A 15,035-nucleotide genomic window follows, 5' to 3' on the forward strand; every position below is an offset into this window, starting at 1 on the left:
ATGGAAACCTGCGGGGAGGACCAGGGGCATCGCTAGAGGGGCTGGAAGGAGAAATAAAAAGGCCTCCTCTACATCTTTCTCCCCGTGCTATCTGGGCAGCCCCTTCATTCTCTCACAAAGTTCAGGCCTTACCAAGAAAGAACCTGGAAGTCATTGAGGAAGTGTGCACCAGGGGGTGATGTGATCCCCTGGCCTGGACTGCCTCAGTTTCCCAGCCAGTGCCTTCCAAAGCTGCAGTGGCCAGTGGCCCAAGCACAGGTTCCCCCACACAAGCACAGTCCTCGGGCTCTGCTCCACCATCCCAGTTCCAGGCCAGCATAGCCACACCTCCCTAGCTACGACAAAGCCCCGCTTGCCGAGGTAGCCCTAGCTTACCTCCTCCTCCTGATTTAGACGGCACGGTGGCCCCAGCTTTACCCAGATGGGGTCGCTGCCCTCAATCACAGTGCAGTGTTCAAGGGCCCTGAGAAGAATGCATTTGACTTAGGGAAGTGAGGATGGGGTTGGGGGTTGTCACAGTTAGAAACTAACAGTCAAGACGCGAACCCACAACTGGTATCCTGCAAAGCTCCAGCCCCTTAGCCTTACGGCGTCAGGCGCCACAAACGGCCACCAGAAGACAGCAGTACCTCCCCCTTGATGGATGGCAGGATCCCGGAGCCAACGCAGACCAGACGGCGAAACGCCGCTTTAGCCACGGATGCGGGCATCTATCCCGCGCGGAGCCTGCGGGCAGGCTGGACGAGGGCGCAGAAGGAGGGAGGTGACTGGGCGGGGCCACCGAGTGTAGGCGGGGCCTCTCGCGGCCGGGCGGGGCTGTGGCAGGCCCTGTCAGAGCAGAACTGAGGAGGCGATGGAGCTGGTCTGGGAACGGAGTCGGTGGGAGCTTCGAAGGGAAAAGGCGGGGCTCCTGGGGGCGGAGCCATACCTGTGGGCGGGACATGGGAAAGGAGAGCCCTAGGGGCGGAGCTACAATAGAAAGGGCCGGGAGGTGCTGAGGCGATGAGGGGCCGAACTCCAAGGGACGACGCTCGAGAAAGCAGAGGTTTGGGGTAAGGGCGAGGGCCTTGCGCGAGCTCAGTAGTGCAGGGGTAGGTGGGCGGGGCCAGGGTCTGTGCTGAGGGGCAAGCAGCAGGAGGGGTGGGGTCGTGGACGGGACAGTCGAGGATAGGTTGGGCGTTTTGAGCCTGTGGGCCCCGCAGAGGTGCCGAAAGCCGACGGCAAGAACCTGGCGGGGCTGGCGCGGGAGGGGCGTTACCGGAGCGCGGGGCGGGGCGTGGGCGGGGCCTGCTCCGGGCTGAGGGCGCGGGGCACGCAGAGCAGGAGTTCAGAGCGGGGCCGGGGCGGGGCCTGTAACAGGCTGAGCGGGCGCGGGGCGGAGCCGGGACCAGGGTGAGCGATCGCGGGGCGGGGCCAGGACCAGGGTGAGCGATCGCGGGGCGGGGCTTGGGTCCCGCGGCGGGTCCGGGCAGGCTGGGGTTCGGGGCGGGGCATGGGCGGGGCCTGAACCAGGATGAGAGGCTCGAGGCTGGCTGGGTCGTGGTTCGGGGCGGGGCCGGGGCGGGGCCGGGGCGGGGCCTGGGCCCAGCGAGGGGCGTGAGGCGGGGCGTGGGCTGCGGCGTGCGAGCCGAGCGGCCGGCCGAGGCCCGAGCCCACCCGAGTGCGCCCGAGCCCGCGGCCCCCGCCCGGGGCGATGGAGCCGGAGCCCGGCGGGGTGGCCGCTGCGCTCCTGCGGCAGAAGAGGGCGGCGCTGCGGCGCAGGGGGTGCAGCTTCGAGAGCCCAAGGTACTGCGACCGGGGAGGGGTGCGGCCGGGCGGGGCGCTGGCCACGTGGGGGGATGGCGATGTGAAGGGACAGCGGGGCGAGGCCGCGGCGTGGGTAGGGTCAGCGGAGGCTCTGAGGAGACCGGGCGCGGAGCCCGGGCTGAGCGGCCGTGGACTGTGGGAGGGGCCGGGCCGTCGCGCGGGAGGTGAGGGGACGGGTGTCGGGCGTCCAGAAGCGTCGGTCCGGTGGCAGGCCCGCACGCCCGCACGCCCGCAGCTTCGGCGGGGCATGGGCTGAGGAGAACGTGCCCTGCCCACCTCCGGTAAACGCTCAAGGGCAAGGTCGGGAGCTCACCCCTCTGTCCACTGGAGGCTTCCTTCCGGCGCCCCGCGTGCACCGGCAGCCGCACACCTGCTGCCTCGGCGTCCCGGCTCGCCCTGGCGCCAGCGGCCCCCGCGCCCCTCTCCCTCGCGACGCTGGCCTCTGCCCGGGCCGCCGGCGCCCCTCGGCTGTTCTTCCTCCGGGGCCTCTCACGGGACGACCGCCGCCCGGGCGCATGCCCTCCCTCAGCTACCCTGGCATTCCCTGAATTTGGAACGGATTCTCCTGCTTCGAAGTCGCTCAAGTTGGCCCTACCATTTTCTCAGGTCTTGGAGATGACTCCAGCGTCCTCTCAGCCACACTTCCCGTCTGTGTTCTGACGCCTCTGAAATCCACACCCCAGCCGGCCGCGGGAGGGGTCTCCCTAAAGCTGTGACTGTGCCCTTCGCGGCCAGCACCCCTTGAGGAGCTCCCCATCGCCCACAGCAGTGGTAGGGACCAGAGTGGGGGACAGAGAGAGAGAGGGATGTGGACTCCGACCCGCACTGAGGCCAGTAAGAGGGTTCCATTGCTGGGATAAAAAGCAAACTAACCAGGATGCTTAAGATGAGGTGCGGGGCCCTTGACTTGGCCTTAAAGCATCCATCCTCAGTTGTTGGCATTCCCTGCCTCACCCTTGGCGCTCCAGCAGTACTGGTGAGCCTGGCATATAAGCATCGCGGGGGCAGGGAACAGAGCTGTCCTGGTCACTGCTGGGTGCCCCGAGCTGGCTCAGGCCTGGCCCGTGGGACATCAACTGTGTCTTGTATGAGTCAGTGTCTGACCCCCTGGTGCTTCCTCCCCTGTGCTGCACTGTTTCTCATCTGGGCCCTTATTCATATCACACTCTTTTCTCTACTAGAATTTTCTTTCCTTTCCTCTCTGTATACGCCCACACCTTCTCCTTCGGAAGTCTTCCTTGAACCCCAGATTGAGCTCTTTGCTGTGTTAATAATCTGTGCACCTGTCTTCAAGTCCCCATAACACTGTGTGTAGTTACCCGAGTAGTGTGTCTCCCCCACTAGACTTGGAGAACCAGACAGATACGATCTCTGTCTTCATGGTGCTTACATGCTTGTTGCTGGAGCATGAAGGATGTGAGAAACTGAACCCAGGGATGAGGCTGAAGAGACAAGCGGGAAGCTGGATCCCTCAGACCTGAAGTGGAATACATGGAGCAGCGCTGTCCCATGGAATTTTCCGCAGCGATGGAAACTTACAATCCATGCTGTCTGTTATGATAGCCTCTAGCCACCTGTGGTCATGGAGCACTTGTAATGTGGCTAGTTGAACTAAGGAACTGAATTTTACATTTTATTTAGCTTTAATTAATATAAATAACCGCCTAGTACTAAAGTCTACCATATTGGGCAGTGCGAGTTTAGAAAATGTTTTCCTTTGAATTCCCACTTTTATTACCCTCTCCTTTGTCTTCATAACCTTACACCTGAAAGACTAATGATTTCCTGGCCTCCAGAGTTTTCTTATTCTTGATTTGGTACTCCATGACATTATCTTATTAGGTGTAGGATAAAAATGATTATCATTTTTTTCTGACTATAAAACTAACTTGCAGGCCAGGCGCAGTGGCTCATGCCTATAATCCTAGTACTTTGGGAGGCCAAGGCGGATGGATCATTTGAGGTCAGGAGTTTGAGACCAGCTTAGCTAACATGGTGAGACGCCGTCTCTACTAAAAATACAAAAATTAGCCGGGTGTGGTGGTGGGCGCCTGTAATCCCAGCTACTGGGGAGGCTGAGGTAGGAGAGTCCCTTGAACCCAGGAGGCAGAGGTTGCAGTGAGCTGAGATTGCGCCACTGCACTCCAGCCTGGGTGACAGAGTGAGATGGAAAAAAACAAAAACAAAAAACTAATTTGTGGCTGGGCATAGTGGCTCACACCTATACTCAGTGCATTGGGAGGCTGAGGCAAGAGGATTGCTTGGATCCTTGAACTCGGGAGTTCAAGACTAGCCTGGGCTACATAGCAAAACCCCATCTCTACAAAAATTAAAAGAAATTAGGCGTGGTGGCACATGCCTGTAGTCTCAGCTACTCCAGAGGCTGAGTCAGGAGGATCACTTGAGCCCAGGAGTTTGAGGTCACAGTGAGCTGTGATTGCACCACTACACCCCAGCATGGGCAACACAGCAAGACCCTATCTCAATAAAATAAAATAAAACTAATTTGTGTTTGTGAGAAGAAATCTGAAAAATCAAGAAAAATATAAAGAGGATAATTAAATTTGTATTTACCCGTAATACCACCAGGTATTAACTAGCCTTTTTTCTTAACTATGTGTGTGTATATTTATATTAATGTTTTAACTTGCTTTTCCACTTAATATCGTGTAAGGATTTCCACACATCCTTAAACTTTTCTGAAATCTATTTTACATTGCTGCCTGGTATTCTGTCATATGGATATGTTACCATTTATTTACTGGACACATGTAGTTTACTTACAGTTTTTCACTCTTACTAAAGATGCTGTAAATCCATGTGCATTTGTGTAGCTATGAAGAGGTCAATTTTTGTAAAGAGGTCATCATAAATTTATAGAAGTGATGGGGGTTATTGAACATTTTAAAGCCTTTTAAAGAAACATTTTAAAGCATTTTAAAGAAAATGAACATTTTAAAGCCTTTTGAAGCATAATGCTAAATTGCTCACCAGAGAGTGGTACCAATTTATAGTCCCCCAGGGGCATGTGAGTGTGCCTGTTTTCCCCACTCTCAATACTAGGCATTATCATTTATAAATATTTGCCAAAGTGATACCTTGTTTTAATTTGAATTTCTTTGTTTCATAGTGAGGTGAAACTTTTCCTTATATTTATCCATGATTTATACTGATTTTTATTAAATATAGATGCATACACTTTGTCCATTTTCCTTTGGAATGCTTATGCTTTCCTTATTGAATTAAAGCACTTTTTATTTATTTATTAAGGAAATTAATTGTTTGGGTCAAATATGTACCAAATATTTTTTTCCAGTTTATTATTTGCCTTTTTATTTTCTTTACGTTTCTGATAAAGCTTTTTTAAATTGTGGTTGTTGTTTTAAAATTTAGTCAGATCTTCCTCCTGTTTATGCTTTTTTGTTGTTTGTTGCTGTTGGGTTTTTTTTTTGTTTTTTGTTTTTTGTTTTTTGAGGCAGAGTCTCACTCTGTCACCCAGGCTGGAGTACAGTGGCTCAATCTCGGCTCACTGCAACCTCCATCTCCCGAGTTAAAACGATTCTTCTGCCTCAGCCTTGAGTAGCTGGGATTACAGGCACATGCCACCACGCTTGGCTAACTTTTATATTTTTTAGTGGAGACGAGGTTTCACCATGATGGCCAGGCTGGTCTCAAACTCCTGACCTCAAGTGATCTACCCACCTACGCCTCCCAAAGTGCTGGGATTACAGGTGTGAGTCACTGTGCCTGGCCCTGTTTATGCTTAAGTAAAAGTGAATTCCTTAATTTAAAACAGATAAATGTTCATCTATACCTCCTCCCCTTATTTTTGTTGCTTCGAAAAACTACCTCCTTAATTCATTAATCCAAATTACCTGACAACTTTGGCTGTGCGTCAGAATCACCTGTGGACCGTCTTAGCCATACAGGTGCATATGGGTACCCCTGCTCCAGGCCTTCTGATTCAGAAAGTCCAGGGTGGCACTGGGCCTGTGGATGTTCAGAAAGTTCTGCACGTTCTTCAGAGGCGACAGCGTCTGCCTCAATTGTGGGCCTGTTACCAGATTAGCCTCCCTTACCCAGAGTCCATAATTCCGTCTCATTTCCTGTTATATCAATTGTATTTATTCATTTGTTTTTGAGACAAGGTCTAACTCTGTTGCCCAGGCTGGAGCACAGTGGCACAATCAAAGCTCACTGCAACCTTGAACTCCTGGACTCAAGCGATTCTCCAACCCCATCCTCCCGAGTAGCTGAGACTACAGGTGAGCACCACCATGCCCAGCTAATTTTTAAAATTTTGTGTAAGAGACTTGATCTCACTTTGTTTCCCAGGCTGGTCTCTCGAAATCCTGGCCTCAAGCTGTCCTCCTGCCTCGGCTTCCCAAAGTGCTGGGTTACAGGCTTGAGCCACCACACCCAGCAGTTTAAATGCATCATGTTTAGGACCTTTGAGAATCTGGTTTAGCCATATTTACCTAAGCATCTTGTTGGCATCAGGAGAAGAAAGGCCTTATTTTCACTTTGGCAACTCTGTTGGCTAAATATCTGATGTCAGCTCTGATAGTAACTAACTAGCCTGCAGACACAGCAAACTGATGAATGTAAAGGCGAAGGGAATAGCCCAGGCTTTGGGCGCCCAGACATTAGGCCTCCAGGCAGGGGCAGTGAGAGAATAGCAGGGAAACCTGGAGGCAGTAGAATAAGACAGTTATGCTTTTAAACCACTTGCCCTAGATGTGTTTGCCATCATTTTATAGGAAGGCACATCAGACAGTGTTAAAGAACAAGGGCTTTGGAGTGAGATAGACTTGGGTTCAAGTTTCTGTCTTTTCACTCACCACATGTGAACTTGGACAAGTTGTGTAACCCCTCTGAGCCTTGGTTAACTCCTTTATAAAATGACCTGCCTTGTCAAAGTATTGCTGTCAGCTTTAAATGAACTAATTTATGCAAAGTGCTAAAAACAGTACCTGGCACAAAGCTTTAGTAAATGGTAATTGCTCTGGACAAAAATGACATTCAGCCGGGTGTGGTGGCTCATGCCTGTAATCCCAGCACTTTGGGAGGCCAAGACAGGCAGATCACCTGAGGTCGGGAGTTCGAGACTAGCCTGACCAACATGGAGAAACCTCATCTCTACTAAAAATACAAAATTAGCCAGCGTAGTGGCGCATGCCTGTAATCCCAGCTACTCAGGAGGCTGAGGCAGGAGAATTGCATGAACCCAGGAGGCAGAGGTTACAGTGAGCCAAGATTGTGCCATTGCACTGCAGCCTGGGCAACAAGAGTGAAACTCCGTCTGAAAAAAAGGAAAAAAAAAATTTACATAAAAATTCTTCTCAACCTTTTCCTCCCCTTGCCTGATTGAAACTTCAGCTTTGCCTATTCAGTTTTTCCTCCTCCCCTGCCCTCAGAACAAGGTTCTGCTTTGCTTTGTTGCATTTTTGAGCTGCGGATTTAGGAAGAGAGTGGGTGAGGAGAAGGACAATAGGTACCTAGGGCAATGGCTAGGATTGGCTGAACAAAACTTTTAGGGGTGTTTAGATGTGAAACATACAGGAAAACCTACTTTGTGTGAGGGAGGCTAATACAGGCAAACAATATTTTAAGGTATATCTGTTATCTTTTGCCCTTTGTGGTGATCAAGTAATTGATGAACCAGAGTTATTTTCAATTATTTTCTATTGCTGAGCTGTATCATTTTGGCTACAATATTTCATGGAGGCCAAATCACATATGAGCTACCACACTAGCAGGGTTATATATTAATAGGATTGAATTTGTGAGGTAAATCCTGAAGATCAAAGAATCTCAACTTTGAATGGAACTTTAGACATCACCTAGGTCAACTGCTCAGACAAAGTGTAGTCCCTGGACCAGCAGCATCAGCATTCCCTAAGAACTTGTTAGAAATACAAATTCTCAAGCCTCACCCCAAATCTGCTTAGTCGGAATCTGTGGAATGGGGCTCACGAAACTGAGTCAGATTGCTAATACAGTTCTCAAACAGAGCATACATAAGAGGAGGGCTTCTTAAAACACAGTTGTCTGGGCCCCACCCCCAGAGGTTCTGATTCACAAGGTCATCAGTGGGTTCCATAAATCTGTGTTTTTAACAAGCTCATAAGTAGTGCCATGCTGCTGGCCCAGGGGCATACAGTACTTTGAAAACCAACCCTCTGAATATCACCAGAATCTTTCCTGCAACAACCTTTGTAGTTGATCATCCGGCTTCTCTTTCTTACATCTAAGGTCCAGGAGCCCACCACTTCCTAAAGCAAGCCTTTTTAGTATTGAGCAGCTGCATTATCTTTCCCTGAGAGTGAAATCAAAGCTTGCCTCATTATTCTTGACACCCATCACTCATGATGCTCTCATGGCCACTTGCAGTACGAATGTTCATACGCTGATTCCAGGTGTAGCCTCAATCATCAGGTGGCTCTTATCCAGTTGTAATCACCGTTGAACCCTTCTCCTTCAGCTACTGAAGCAGGAGTAGTAACGCATCAACATCCTTTCTTTTTGTCTTTTTAAGAGAAAGAGTCTCAGTCTGTTGCCCAGGCTGGAGTACAGTGGCATGATCATAGCTCACTGCAGCCTCGAACTCCTGGGCTCACTGATCCTCCTGCCTTGGCCTCCTGAGTAGCTAGGACTACAGGTATGCACAACTACTCCTGGCTGATTTTTAAATTTTTTTGTAGAGATGAGGTCTTCCTGTATTGCCCAGGCTGGCCTTGGACTCCTAGGCTCAAGTGATCCTTCCACCTTGGCCTCTCCAAGCACTGGGATTACAGGCATGAGGCATCACGCCCAGCCTGCATTAGCATCTTTCCCGATTGGCTGATATCAGTGCCTTACCAGTAGTTAATTTTTTTCTTAATATTGTCAAAAGCTATGAATGACAAGCAAAGGAGAGTTATTGGTTCCCGCAATTGCAAAATGCTGGGGTAGACACCAAGCATTAGGAAAAGATGACTCCAGGTGCTTAAATAATGACATTAGTAGTCTTCATCTTCTGGGTTGACTTTATTCTCAAGGCCTTTCCTCATCGAGTCAAAGAAAGTTAACTACTCCAGATTTACGTTCAATGTAGGATCCCAGCAGAAATATAGGGCTGCTTTCTCAATAATTCTAGCACATGACTTGGCATAGTGGCTTGTTCCTATAATCCCAAAATTTTTGAGTCCAGGAGGTCAAGGTTTCAGTGAGTCATGATGTACCACTGCACTCTGGCCTGGGTGACAGAGCAAGACCTTGTCTCAAAAGAAAATAAAAAATAAAATAAAAATTAGTTGGGCATGGTGTTGCATGCCTGTAGTCGCAGCTACTCAGGGGGCCTGAGATGAGAGGATCATTACAGTAGGAGCTTGAGGCTACAGTGAGCCAGGATCATGCCACTGCACTCCAGCCTGGGTGACAGAGTGAAACCCTGTCTCTTAAAATAACAATAACAATAATAATTCTAGCATATGTCCCTGAGTTGACATTCATTGGCTCTCTTGGGTTCCACTGTCATCCTTGAACCAATTGCTTTGGCTGGAAGGGGGTGAAACATGCTCATTGGCTGGGCCTGATCATGTGCTGAAATCTTCCATTCACAGAGACCAAGAGGTAGTGATTTCTCAAAGGGAAACCACAGTGCTATTACCAGAAGAAGAGAATGGATGGTGGGTTGGCAGAAAAAAAGTCATTATATCTGGGATGCTTTTCCAAAATATGGATACCCAGATGCCACCCAGGGTCACAGAATTGGGGTTTCTGTATTTTTTTTAGTTTTTGTTGTAAAAGACCGCCTTAGTTACGTGGTTAAATTATGCTTGCTAAATTTAGCCACTGTGGGTGCAGAGCCCTACCATAGACAGATGATTTTGAATTACAAATGGAAAACATTTTCTACTTTCCCAAATATTGCTCTGTACATGGTGGTTTCCTTATTAGTAATGCATAGAACCCACGCCTTGTGAGAACAGATTCGGTGCCAAGACAAATGCTTTCTTGTTCCTGAATATTGCTTTCCAGGCCAAGATAAGTTCAGAAAAGAGCAGTTATCCATTATGCATTGGGGTGCCTCCTTTTCTTCTTCCTTATGTTTCTTGGGACTCTTAGAGTTTGTTTTTCTTGTAGTTTTCCAGACTTTCTTTTTTTCAGGTAGTTTTGTGAACAGATATTTTAATGTGAGCTTTTTTCACAGTCTTCATTCCTCTGTGTTACATTATTACTCTTTTTGTTTGTATCAGGCTCTTAAGTATTTAATCACAAATAAATCTGCTGCTGTCAATTTTCTTTTGGAAAAACAGCAGTCTTCTTGGGAAAGACTATTAAAAGCTGTCTTGTATTGGGCTGACATAATGGGCTTTTAGGGCCAGCAGAAGAAAATTAATTTTCATATTATGTCTGTTCTTCTAAGAGCAGAGAAAAAACAACTTTTATTATTCACTAAGATTTTAAATTAATGCAAACCAGCTTCCTTTCTTGGAGGAAGACAATAGTCAAATTAGTTTTGCTTTAGAATGTTAATATGAGAGATTATGCTTGGTTGTCTGGTTTCCAGAGTTAAAGATCTTAAGAGAGATGAAGTCTGACAAACAGTGCTGTGGGAAAATTATAAAAGATTTGTCCTTTGCAGTGAGACTCACGGCTGGTTTTCTGGGAGGAGAAATTCTACAGCAGCATGCAGAGATATACAGAGGCAGAGAGTGTAGAGATGTGGGAAAATAGAAATCCCACATCTGGTTGTCTCTAGAGCTAGGATCTTAGAGGACAGTAAGCAAGTATGAGTTAGCAATGAGGTGTGACTGCCCAAAGAGATTTATAAAGAAGGATATTCACTGTAGGATTGCTTGTTGCCCTAGTCCATCTGGGCTGCTAAAACAAAATCCTTTACACTGAGTAATTTATAAACAACAGAAATGTATTGTTCACACTTCTGGAGGCTATGAAGTCCAAGATGCAGGTGCCAGCAGATTTGGTGTCTGGTGAGGGCCTGTTACAGCGCCTTTTGTGTCCTCATGTGGTAGAAGGGGTGAATAAGCTCTTGGGATTCGGCTATACGGTCACAAAGGACATATTCATGAGAGCTGAGCCCTCATGTCCTAATCACCTCCCAAAGGCCCCACCTCTTAATACTATCACATTGGGGATTAAGTTTCAACATATGAATTTTGGAGAGACATAGACATTAGACCATAGCACTTATAAAAGTTTTAAGCCCCTCAGAAGTATATCAATATAATATGAATCATCTGTTAGAAAGATTGCTGTGAATTTGTATTTCTACTTGGAAAGATACCTAGCATATTCATGTGTGTTAAATGTAGAGAAACAAGCAGCTTTTGGCAATAGCCAGGGTACAGAATTGCATATGTAATTTAAAATTTTCTAGTGTCCAAATTATTGAGAAAGTTTCCTTTTTTCCCATACTGTCTTCAAAATCTAGTATGCATTTTACACTTATAGCACATCTCACTTCAGGCTAGCTACATTTTAAGTGCTGAATAGCCACCTGTGGTTGGTGGCTGCCTTAGGACAGAGCAGATATGGATCTTCAGGTAGGAAATGTTTGAAAGAATGCACCAAAGTTTTTGTTTTGTTTAGCTTTGTTCTTTAATGTGACTGTGAATCACAGTGAAATAGGGAAACGTAAACATTTTGTGGAAAAAAGGAATATCAGGAGATGTTAGGAAAGAGAATCACTATAGAAACTTTATTAGTCAGGAAAGGTAACCGGTGATTTGGTAGACTTTGATTAACTGCTCATATAAATCCCAAGTGAAATGTAGACTTGAGACCTGAATGTGAAACCATTGTGTCATGGATACATAATGTGATTGACATTTTTTATTTGGGAGAAATAAGATTCTCATAGTGTTTTTGTTTTGTTTTGTTTTGTTTTTTAAGAAAACCAGAGGGAATGATTTTCTGTGTCATATGTCGATTGGTCAAACAAAATGAAGAACTAAGAGTTGACCACTGGGTTTAGCATCATTGGCCCATTGGTGGCCTTTGACAGAGCTGTTTCTTTGGAACAGTGAGGGTGAAAATCTCACTGGACTGGCTTCAAGAGATAATGAGAGGAGATGATTGGAAACAACGCATATAGTCAACTCTTCGCACAGGTGGAGGGAGTGTGAGTTGAACGTTTGTTTTTGTTTGGGTTTTTTAGCTCTTGTTTTATAATGATGTTTATATCTGATAGAAGTGATCCAAAAAGGGAAAAAATCAGTATGGGAGAATAGTGTTTTCCATGAAAAAGGAAATTCATGGAGGATATGACAGCTGCCTTACCACAGTTGACAGGGTTTCATTTACAAAGACATTAGGCCCACTCAGCATATGGCCCTTGGCTAGACCTGAAATCACAGGGGGTATGAGGTATATTAAAACTGGATGGACTCAGTACCTGAAAGTACATTCCTGCAGTTAGTTCTGCCCCAAGCTAGGATGGCTTACTATAAGGCGCAGTAAAAAATGTTATTGTCAGAAATGTCAAAGCATCTATAAGTTAGACTAGTATTTCTCAACTAAAATATTTCTCAACATAAAATATTTCTCAACTATTTTATGTTTTCTGCACACTTACGAATATAATTTTTGGTAACAAACTTGAAAAGACTCGAAACAATGCTAAGCAGGTCAGCAACAGTGATAGCACAATCACACTCCAGTGTAGCAGTGGCCTCAGAAGTATCCTCAGTTAGTGTGCTGTTAGAAACAGGGTGTCTAGATCTATTGTCTCTAGACCAGACAGTCTGGAGCACAGTGGCGTGATCATAGCTCCTGTAACTTCGAACTTCTGGGCTCAAGTGATACTCTCACTTGATCCTCCCACCTCAGCCTCCTGAGTAACTAGGACTAAACTTTTTGTAGACAAGGTTTCACTATGTTGCCCTTGCTGGTCTCGAACTCCTGGCCTCAGTTCACCCTGCTTCAGCCTCCCAAAGTGCTGGGATTACAGGTGTGAGCCTCCACACGACCCTAGTGTGCTATTCTTTTGGTTGTTCCTCAACACTTCTTTGCTGCTTGAGCAGAAATACCTAGTGCTTTGAGCAGGCTCTCTTGTTCTAAAGACAACATTCCTACATATTTCAGTAAAAATATGCAGTCTCTTTTTGTTGCCCACTGGAAGTTATTCATTGCTTCCTCCAGAAGAAGAAATTTGTGCCCTACTTTACAGTCTGCACAGGGTCATTTAAACTGTTAAGCTCACAATCCAATCTGACAGACACTATAAAAGGCGTATCAGTCAGTAATCTGTTGCAGACAACAGAATCCACTCTATCCAATATAAGCGGAAAGGGCTGTTGTACTACTGATCAAGGGAATGAAGAGTGTACAAGTTTGTTGGGACGGCTGGAGAGCTGACTGCAGTCTGAGCTCCCAGGACCACTCTGCTCTGCTGTCTTCAGGAAAGGAAGCTGCCACATCATGTCAAGAAGCTGATCAATCAAGAAGCAAGGAGCTCCTGGCACCTTGACTTAACTACAGACCCATGCTGCCGACTCTGCCTGGATCCCCAGAGCCACCACTGCTACTTCAGAAAGCTGGAGAATCAAGAAGCTGCTGACTCTAGAACCATGATAACCCTGTCACTGTCTGCAAAACGATGCTTTTATCCTCTCCTTTGCACCACTGACTCAGTTCCAAGTCAGAGTCTCTCATGAGTGCATCTGACTTGTGGAATCTAAATCACATCCAGAACTCTAACTGCAAAGGAGTTGAGGACATTTAAGTTTTAGCTTTCCAACTTTTGCACAATGGAAGGGGACTGAAGTGGGTATTGAGCAAGTCATTCCACAGAATCTGCCACAGACAGTATTTTTCTCCAATCATAACAAAAATAAATAAGACATATTGATGGAAAGTTGGTCACACACTAGCCAAAAGTTCCCTGTACATGGGTGTGCTGTTGCATAGCTGGCACGCCCATGTAGGAACCACTTTATTGGGTGAAGAGGTAAAAATGGGCAATCCAGCATCAGCTGGGTGCTTGAGGTAGACTTTCCAACCATAAGTGTCAGTGATTGCATAGTTTCAGCACAAGTAGCAGTAAGGACATAAATATCTGTCTTGCATTTTATGACCAGAGAAAAGTGTTTCTAGAAGCACTGCCAGCCACTAAGTATTCCCTAGTGTCAGTTCCATAGATCAAGCCTGGGTTGATGTTTTGCAGATGGATTGTCTTTGCTCCTGTGCACTTGTCACAGTCCTCGCAAAGCAGCTGCCTATCAGAGACTGGTAAAGCAGTGGAGCAGGTTTCCTATCCGCCTGACTGAAGCCAGCAGTGACCTCATTCAAGAAAGGCCAGATCAACCTGACACGTTCTCCCTACACCAGATGAATATCTTTCTAATGCTTTTGGCATTCACATAGTCATGTATTCATTCAGCAGCTATTTGTGGAGACCGCTATGCACTAAGTGCTTGGGATACACCGTGAACAAAACAGATGAGGTTCCTGCCCCCTCATGGAGCTGACATTCTAGTGGAGGGAGATAGACCATGTCCCAGTAAACAAATGCATAACTAGGATGACTTCCGACAGTGATGAGGGCTATGGAGTAGGAGGTTATAGCATATAAGGAGTGCATGTGGGAGGGGGCCAGTTTAGATTTGGCGACAGGGAATCTGGTGTCCACTCCTGATTCGTCCACTGACAGCCAACTGCTCACTGTAGCCTCCCATTGCGCCAGCTCTGCAGGGGTTGCTGCTTACTTGGTGGCTGCATCACTCCAACCTCAAAAGCTGATACTGGTTTGAAGACCTGCAAGAATGATGATTTATGCCTGGGTCAAGGGAGTTTTCAGTGAACAGTCAGAACAAGGCGTGTTTAAGACTAAGGGTGCAATTGAGTGGGTGTAGCTCCCTGAAGCTTCCCATGTTCCCTGTGGGATATGGCTGAAGGTCAGTGATCAGGGTGGTGAAGTGGCTGCCAAGTTGAAGGAGCCAAAACTGAGATCTTGTCCTTTTGCTGTTGTGCTGCATTCAGGGGGTCTCTCTACTAGCATTTGAGATGCCTCTTGGGCATGGTTATGTTCTTCCATGGTTTTTTTTTTTTTTTTTTTTTTTTTTTTTTTTGAGGACGGAGTCTCACCCTGTCACCCAGGCTAGACTGCTTAATGGTGTGATCTCAGCTCACTGCAACTTCTGCCTCCCAGGAAGTGATTCTCCTGCCTCAGCCTCCCGAGTAGCTGGGATTACAGGCTCATGCCACCATGCCTGGCTAATTTT

Source organism: Rhinopithecus roxellana, chromosome 16 (assembly GCF_007565055.1).
Source record: "Rhinopithecus roxellana isolate Shanxi Qingling chromosome 16, ASM756505v1, whole genome shotgun sequence".
Lineage (NCBI taxonomy): Eukaryota > Metazoa > Chordata > Mammalia > Primates > Cercopithecidae > Rhinopithecus > Rhinopithecus roxellana.